Source organism: Strongylocentrotus purpuratus, unplaced genomic scaffold, assembly GCF_000002235.5.
Source record: "Strongylocentrotus purpuratus isolate Spur 01 unplaced genomic scaffold, Spur_5.0 spur5_contig_809, whole genome shotgun sequence".
NCBI lineage: Eukaryota > Metazoa > Echinodermata > Echinoidea > Camarodonta > Strongylocentrotidae > Strongylocentrotus > Strongylocentrotus purpuratus.
In genome coordinates, this window is record NW_022145512.1 from 182740 (window position 1) to 192721 (window position 9982).

Consider the following 9982-nt stretch of genomic DNA (forward strand, 5'->3'; position numbering starts at 1 on the left):
CGAAAACGCCTCAAAAAAGCGCCTATATACACTTTTTTGCAGTTCTTAACATGGTTTCGCCATTTTTACACCCCCCTAGAATCGGAAACATTAAGCAAAAAAAATAACGTGTAAATCCCCCCTACAAAATAATGGTATAGTCCTCTTTCTGTTATAACGGACGATACCATTATTGTTTTAGGGGTGTTTTGCCATTTGGATAAAAACTAACGAAAACGCCTCAAAAAAGCGCCTATATACACTTTTTTGCAGTTCTTAACATGGTTTCGCCATTTTTACACCCCCGTAGAATCGGAAACATTAAGCAAAAAAATAACGTGTAAATCCCCCCTACAAAATAATGGTATAGTCCTCTTTCTGTTATAACGGACGATACCATTATTGTTTTAGGGGTGTTTTGCCATTTGGATAAAAACTAACGAAAACGCCTCAAAAAAGCGCCTATATACACTTTTTTGCAGTTCTTAACATGGTTTCGCCATTTTTACACCCCCCTAGAATCGGAAACATTAAGCAAAAAAAATAACGTGTAAATCCCCCCTACAAAATAATGGTATAGTCCTCTTTCTGTTATAACGGACGATACCATTATTGTAAACTAACGAAAACGCCTCAAAAAAGCGCCTATATACACTTTTTTGCAGTTCTTAACATGGTTTCGCCATTTTTACACCCCCGTAGAATCGGAAACATTAAGCAAAAAAAAAAACGTGTAAATCCCCCCTACAAAATAATGGTATAGTCCTCTTTCTGTTATAACGGACGATACCATTATTGTTTTAGGGGTGTTTTGCCATTTGGATAAAAACTAACGAAAACGCCTCAAAAAAGCGCCTATATACACTTTTTTGCAGTTCTTAACATGGTTTCGCAATTTTTACACCCCCGTAGAATCGGAAACATTAAGCAAAAAAAAAACGTGTAAATCCCCCCCTACAAAATAATGGTATAGTCCTCTTTCTGTTATAACGGACGATACCATTATTGTTTTAGGGGTGTTTTGCCATTTGGATAAAAACTAACGAAAATGCCTCAAAAAAGCGCCTATATACACTTTTTTGCAGTTCTTAACATGGTTTCGCCATTTTTACACCCCCCTAGAATCGGAAACATTAAGCAAAAAAAATAACGTGTAAATCCCCCCTACAAAATAATGGTATAGTCCTCTTTCTGTTATAACGGACGATACCATTATTGTTTTAGGGGTGTTTTGCCATTTGGATAAAAACTAACGAAAACGCCTCAAAAAAGCGCCTATATACACTTTTTTGCAGTTCTTAACATGGTTTCGCCATTTTTACACCCCCCTAGAATCGGAAACATTAAGCAAAAAAAATAACGTGTAAATCCCCCCTACAAAATAATGGTATAGTCCTCTTTCTGTTATAACGGACGATACCATTATTGTTTTAGGGGTGTTTTGCCATTTGGATAAAAACTAACGAAAACGCCTCAAAAAAGCGCCTATATACACTTTTTTGCAGTTCTTAACATGGTTTCGCCATTTTTACACCCCCGTAGAATCGGAAACATTAAGCAAAAAAAAAAACGTGTAAATCCCCCCTACAAAATAATGGTATAGTCCTCTTTCTGTTATAACGGACGATACCATTATTGTTTTAGGGGTGTTTTGCCATTTGGATAAAAACTAACGAAAACGCCTCAAAAAAGCGCCTATATACACTTTTTTGCAGTTCTTAACACGGTTTAGCAATTTTTACACCCCCGTAGAATCGTTTTGCCATTTGGATAAAAACTAACGAAAACGCCTCAAAAAAGCGCCTATATACACTTTTTTGCAGTTCTTAACATGGTTTCGCCATTTTTACACCCCCCTAGAATCGGAAACATTAAGCAAAAAAAATAACGTGTAAATCCCCCCTACAAAATAATGGTATAGTCCTCTTTCTGTTATAACGGACGATACCATTATTGTTTTAGGGGTGTTTTGCCATTTGGATAAAAACTAACGAAAACGCCTCAAAAAAGCGCCTATATACACTTTTTTGCAGTTCTTAACATGGTTTCGCCATTTTTAAACCCCCCTAGAATCGGAAACATTAAGCAAAAAAAAAACGTGTAAATCCCCCCTACAAAATAATGGTATAGTCCTCTTTCTGTTATAACGGACGATACCATTATTGTTTTAGGGGTGTTTTGCCATTTGGATAAAAACTAACGAAAACGCCTCAAAAAAGCGCCTATATACACTTTTTTGCAGTTCTTAACATGGTTTCGCCATTTTTACACCCCCCTAGAATCGGAAACATTAAGCAAAAAAAATAACGTGTAAATCCCCCCTACAAAATAATGGTATAGTCCTCTTTCTGTTATAACGGACGATACCATTATTGTTTTAGGGGTGTTTTGCCATTTGGATAAAAACTAACGAAAACGCCTCAAAAAAGCGCCTATATACACTTTTTTGCAGTTCTTAACATGGTTTCGCCATTTTTACACCCCCCTAGAATCGGAAACATTAAGCAAAAAAAATAACGTGTAAATCCCCCCTACAAAATAATGGTATAGTCCTCTTTCTGTTATAACGGACGATACCATTATTGTTTTAGGGGTGTTTTGCCATTTGGATAAAAACTAACGAAAACGCCTCAAAAAAGCGCCTATATACACTTTTTTGCAGTTCTTAACATGGTTTCGCCATTTTTACACCCCCCTAGAATCGGAAACATTAAGCAAAAAAAATAACGTGTAAATCCCCCCTACAAAATAATGGTATAGTCCTCTTTCTGTTATAACGGACGATACCATTATTGTTTTAGGGGTGTTTTGCCATTTGGATAAAAACTAACGAAAACGCCTCAAAAAAGCGCCTATATACACTTTTTTGCAGTTCTTAACATGGTTTCGCCATTTTTACACCCCCCTAGAATCGGAAACATTAAGCAAAAAAAATAACGTGTAAATCCCCCCTACAAAATAATGGTATAGTCCTCTTTCTGTTATAACGGACGATACCATTATTGTTTTAGGGGTGTTTTGCCATTTGGATAAAAACTAACGAAAACGCCTCAAAAAAGCGCCTATATACACTTTTTTGCAGTTCTTAACATGGTTTCGCCATTTTTACACCCCCCTAGAATCGGAAACATTAAGCAAAAAAAATAACGTGTAAATCCCCCCTACAAAATAATGGTATAGTCCTCTTTCTGTTATAACGGACGATACCATTATTGTTTTAGGGGTGTTTTGCCATTTGGATAAAAACTAACGAAAACGCCTCAAAAAAGCGCCTATATACACTTTTTTGCAGTTCTTAACATGGTTTCGCCATTTTTACACCCCCGTAGAATCGGAAACATTAAGCAAAAAAAAAACGTGTAAATCCCCCCTACAAAATAATGGTATAGTCCTCTTTCTGTTATAACGGACGATACCATTATTGTTTTAGGGGTGTTTTGCCATTTGGATAAAAACTAACGAAAACGCCTCAAAAAAGCGCCTATATACACTTTTTTGCAGTTCTTAACATGGTTTCGCAATTTTTACACCCCCGTAGAATCGGAAACATTAAGCAAAAAAAAAAACGTGTAAATCCCCCCTACAAAATAATCGTATAGTCCTCTTTCTGTTATAACGGACGATACCATTATTGTTTTAGGGGTGTTTTGCCATTTGGATAAAAACTAACGAAAACGCCTCAAAAAAGCGCCTATATACACTTTTTTGCAGTTCTTAACATGGTTTCGCCATTTTTACACCCCCCTAGAATCGGAAACATTAAGCAAAAAAAATAACGTGTAAATCCCCCCTACAAAATAATGGTATAGTCCTCTTTCTGTTATAACGGACGATACCATTATTGTTTTAGGGGTGTTTTGCCATTTGGATAAAAACTAACGAAAACGCCTCAAAAAAGCGCCTATATACACTTTTTTGCAGTTCTTAACATGGTTTCGCCATTTTTACACCCCCCTAGAATCGGAAACATTAAGCAAAAAAAATAACGTGTAAATCCCCCCTACAAAATAATGGTATAGTCCTCTTTCTGTTATAACGGACGATACCATTATTGTTTTAGGGGTGTTTTGCCATTTGGATAAAAACTAACGAAAACGCCTCAAAAAAGCGCCTATATACACTTTTTTGCAGTTCTTAACATGGTTTCGCCATTTTTACACCCCCGTAGAATCGGAAACATTAAGCAAAAAAAATAACGTGTAAATCCCCCCTACAAAATAATGGTATAGTCCTCTTTCTGTTATAACGGACGATACCATTATTGTTTTAGGGGTGTTTTGCCATTTGGATAAAAACTAACGAAAACGCCTCAAAAAAGCGCCTATATACACTTTTTTGCAGTTCTTAACATGGTTTCGCCATTTTTACACCCCCCTAGAATCGGAAACATTAAGCAAAAAAAATAACGTGTAAATCCCCCCTACAAAATAATGGTATAGTCCTCTTTCTGTTATAACGGACGATACCATTATTGTAAACTAACGAAAACGCCTCAAAAAAGCGCCTATATACACTTTTTTGCAGTTCTTAACATGGTTTCGCCATTTTTACACCCCCGTAGAATCGGAAACATTAAGCAAAAAAAAAAACGTGTAAATCCCCCCTACAAAATAATGGTATAGTCCTCTTTCTGTTATAACGGACGATACCATTATTGTTTTAGGGGTGTTTTGCCATTTGGATAAAAACTAACGAAAACGCCTCAAAAAAGCGCCTATATACACTTTTTTGCAGTTCTTAACATGGTTTCGCAATTTTTACACCCCCGTAGAATCGGAAACATTAAGCAAAAAAAAAAACGTGTAAATCCCCCCCTACAAAATAATGGTATAGTCCTCTTTCTGTTATAACGGACGATACCATTATTGTTTTAGGGGTGTTTTGCCATTTGGATAAAAACTAACGAAAATGCCTCAAAAAAGCGCCTATATACACTTTTTTGCAGTTCTTAACATGGTTTCGCCATTTTTACACCCCCCTAGAATCGGAAACATTAAGCAAAAAAAATAACGTGTAAATCCCCCCTACAAAATAATGGTATAGTCCTCTTTCTGTTATAACGGACGATACCATTATTGTTTTAGGGGTGTTTTGCCATTTGGATAAAAACTAACGAAAACGCCTCAAAAAAGCGCCTATATACACTTTTTTGCAGTTCTTAACATGGTTTCGCCATTTTTACACCCCCCTAGAATCGGAAACATTAAGCAAAAAAAATAACGTGTAAATCCCCCCTACAAAATAATGGTATAGTCCTCTTTCTGTTATAACGGACGATACCATTATTGTTTTAGGGGTGTTTTGCCATTTGGATAAAAACTAACGAAAACGCCTCAAAAAAGCGCCTATATACACTTTTTTGCAGTTCTTAACATGGTTTCGCCATTTTTACACCCCCGTAGAATCGGAAACATTAAGCAAAAAAAAAAACGTGTAAATCCCCCCTACAAAATAATGGTATAGTCCTCTTTCTGTTATAACGGACGATACCATTATTGTTTTAGGGGTGTTTTGCCATTTGGATAAAAACTAACGAAAACGCCTCAAAAAAGCGCCTATATACACTTTTTTGCAGTTCTTAACACGGTTTAGCAATTTTTACACCCCCGTAGAATCGTTTTGCCATTTGGATAAAAACTAACGAAAACGCCTCAAAAAAGCGCCTATATACACTTTTTTGCAGTTCTTAACATGGTTTCGCCATTTTTACACCCCCCTAGAATCGGAAACATTAAGCAAAAAAAATAACGTGTAAATCCCCCCTACAAAATAATGGTATAGTCCTCTTTCTGTTATAACGGACGATACCATTATTGTTTTAGGGGTGTTTTGCCATTTGGATAAAAACTAACGAAAACGCCTCAAACAAGCGCCTATATACACTTTTTTGCAGTTCTTAACATGGTTTCGCCATTTTTAAACCCCCCTAGAATCGGAAACATTAAGCAAAAAAAAAACGTGTAAATCCCCCCTACAAAATAATGGTATAGTCCTCTTTCTGTTATAACGGACGATACCATTATTGTTTTAGGGGTGTTTTGCCATTTGGATAAAAACTAACGAAAACGCCTCAAAAAAGCGCCTATATACACTTTTTTGCAGTTCTTAACATGGTTTCGCCATTTTTACACCCCCCTAGAATCGGAAACATTAAGCAAAAAAAATAACGTGTAAATCCCCCCTACAAAATAATGGTATAGTCCTCTTTCTGTTATAACGGACGATACCATTATTGTTTTAGGGGTGTTTTGCCATTTGGATAAAAACTAACGAAAACGCCTCAAAAAAGCGCCTATATACACTTTTTTGCAGTTCTTAACATGGTTTCGCCATTTTTACACCCCCCTAGAATCGGAAACATTAAGCAAAAAAAATAACGTGTAAATCCCCCCTACAAAATAATGGTATAGTCCTCTTTCTGTTATAACGGACGATACCATTATTGTTTTAGGGGTGTTTTGCCATTTGGATAAAAACTAACGAAAACGCCTCAAAAAAGCGCCTATATACACTTTTTTGCAGTTCTCAACATGGTTTCGCCATTTTTACACCCCCCTAGAATCGGAAACATTAAGCAAAAAAAATAACGTGTAAATCCCCCCTACAAAATAATGGTATAGTCCTCTTTCTGTTATAACGGACGATACCATTATTGTTTTAGGGGTGTTTTGCCATTTGGATAAAAACTAACGAAAACGCCTCAAAAAAGCGCCTATATACACTTTTTTTGCAGTTCTTAACATGGTTTCGCCATTTTTACACCCCCTAGAATCGGAAACATTAAGCAAAAAAAATAACGTGTAAATCTCCCCTACAAAATAATGGTATAGTCCTCTTTCTGTTATAACAGACGATACCATTATTGTTTTAGGGGTGTTTTGCCATTTGGATAAAAACTAACGAAAACGCCTCAAAAAAGCGCCTATATACACTTTTTTGCAGTTCTTAACATGGTTTCGCAATTTTTACACCCCCGTAGAATCGGAAACATTAAGCAAAAAAAAAAACGTGTAAATCCCCCCTACAAAATAATCGTATAGTCCTCTTTCTGTTATAACGGACGATACCATTATTGTTTTAGGGGTGTTTTGCCATTTGGATAAAAACTAACGAAAACGCCTCAAAAAAGCGCCTATATACACTTTTTTGCAGTTCTTAACATGGTTTCGCCATTTTTACACCCCCCTAGAATCGGAAACATTAAGCAAAAAAATAACGTGTAAATCCCCCCTACAAAATAATGGTATAGTCCTCTTTCTGTTATAACGGACGATACCATTATTGTTTTAGGGGTGTTTTGCCATTTGGATAAAAACTAACGAAAACGCCTCAAAAAAGCGCCTATATACAACAGAGAATTATTTCAATCTGGACTTGGGTAATCCAGATTCAAATCAAATTACATGCCAAATCCTTATCATTTGAGAACTCTCTCATTTATAGGGCTTATAGCCTCCACTGCTTTGCTTTTCTCATGGTATAGCCAACTATCACCTCCATCACACTTTATATGACATTTTCGCTGTATATTTAACTTTCTCATTTTCACTCCTTCGCTTTCCTCATTAAAGTATTTATGAAATCACTAAAAGTAAATTCTCTCTTTCTCATGCAGTAGTAGAAAGACATCGCATTTATACAAACATTAACACAATACACTTAAATAATTAATTAATGATGCTTTTTGCAGTTGAAATGTAATCCATGTTTCTTTATTTGGCAATACAAATAAATGCACTGATAACAAATAAATAATTATTTACACAAAATAGGTTGTCAATCACTTTTATAGATAACACAACTTGCAAAATATACAAATGTATATCATGCTGTTTGTTCTGACGTATAACTTTATACATGACATGGACCCTTTAAAAACGTATAAGTTTATACATCGTACAGACCATCCAAAAACGTATAAATTTATACATCGTACAGACCATCCAAAACGTATAAATTTATACATTGTACTGACCATCCAAAACGTATAAGTTTATACATCGTACAGACCATCCAAAACGTATAAATTTATACATCGTACAGACCATCCAAAACGTATAAGTTTATACATCGTACTGACCATCCAAAACGTATAAATTTATACATCGTACAGACCATCCAAAACGTATAAATTTATACATCGTACAGACCATCCAAAACGTATAAATTTATACATTGTACAGACCATCCAAAACGTATAAATTTATACATCGTACAGACCATCCAAAACGTATAAATTTATACATCGTACAGACCATCCAAAACGTATAAGTTTATACATCGTACTGACCATCCAAAACGTATAAATTTATACATCGTACAGACCATCCAAAACGTATAAATTTATACATCGTACAGACCATCCAAAACGTATAAATTTATACATCGTACAGACCATCCAAAACGTATAAATTTATACATCGTACAGACCATCCAAAACGTATAAGTTTATACATGGATTTGGAGGGTGCGTGCCATGTATAAACTTATACATATAAACATACGTATAAACTTACACAGTGATCCTACAAATTGACCCTCTTAAAGTGATGTGAAACTTTAATATAATAACAAGGAGTAATTACAGCTGGAGTAAAAGCTTAACAATTTCCTCTGAAGTAGGCTCAATGCCACAACAACCACGACAAATATATATGCGCTCTCCGAATACATGCACATTGATTCAAAAGAACTAACGATGAAACACCCGCGGCCAGTATTGCTACAGAGGATGCACATATGCAATTAAAGGTATTCAATATAATGATAATTGGTTACACAGAAAGTGCTCATGAATGGTATAACCAGGTGTAAGCAAACAGATACACGTCCAAAAATACAAGATTTAAAGTTGCTAATTCCATGAGTGGACACATGTGGACTTTACTCTGGTTGATTTAATTTAATAGAAATATTTTCTTGATAGTACCATATAAAATATGAAAATCAGAAAAGCAATCAGCAAGGGATCAATATTGTACTTGAAGCAGTACATATTTATTACACTCTTAAGGCAATATCTCAAGAAATCTTGCTTGTTGAGGAATGGGATTTTCAGAGTGGCATCGTACATAATTACTAAACAATTGCCTATTTGTTTTCTATGTTTATTGATATAATAAATCAACTGTGCAAACAAAAACCCACAAAGTTCACATCCTCTCTAAAATGTTTTCTTTTACTTTGGTGGCATCGCGCATCAAATATCAAAGAACCAAGGCAGTTTAATAATTCTATTGACTATCCTTTGGAATCTGCCAGATGTTTGCATAAATTATCCTCAGTTTGGACTCCAGCTCTGATAATTCCTTGATTATAACTTTGAAGTATATGATCTTCCAACTACATCATTGATATCAACAACCGTCTTCTGATGCTTGGAAATGAGTTAGATCGAGTGTTTCATTTTGACAAGATGGTAACAAAATCAAGGGACCAATAGTTGTGACCCGAGTTTTTATCCTTGATAAAATAATAATATGTGGGTTTTTGTGTTGATGCTTTAGAAAAATAAATAAGGTGACGAGTCACGTTCACCAACCCTGTGCCTTTGAAATTACCTTCAAAGTAATCAAGTTCACTTGGCAAGACAAAAATATGCTCTAATAAAAGATAATAATAATAATATTGCACTCTAGTATAGCGCTCATCTATATAGCAAGGTGCTCCTGCATGTATGTTACCTGACCTTAACTAGGCTACATATTTTGGTACAACATAGTTTGAGTGTAGTAAATGTATGTTAAGGTCTTGCCAAAGCTAGACCTTAGTGAAGTGGCCGAGATTTGAACCACATACATGTACCTAATGATCGGTAGTCCAGCCACCTATCTACTAAACTAAAAACACATCTACACATAGACTTAAATACTTGTATTAGATAGCTCAGAGAGTTGCTAAGGTGTGATTGGTCCACAGCATGTCAAGTGATATGGGGACTGCAATTTATTGTTAACAGTTCACGCCCGATCATCTGGATGGTTATATTGACCAGCTGGTCAAC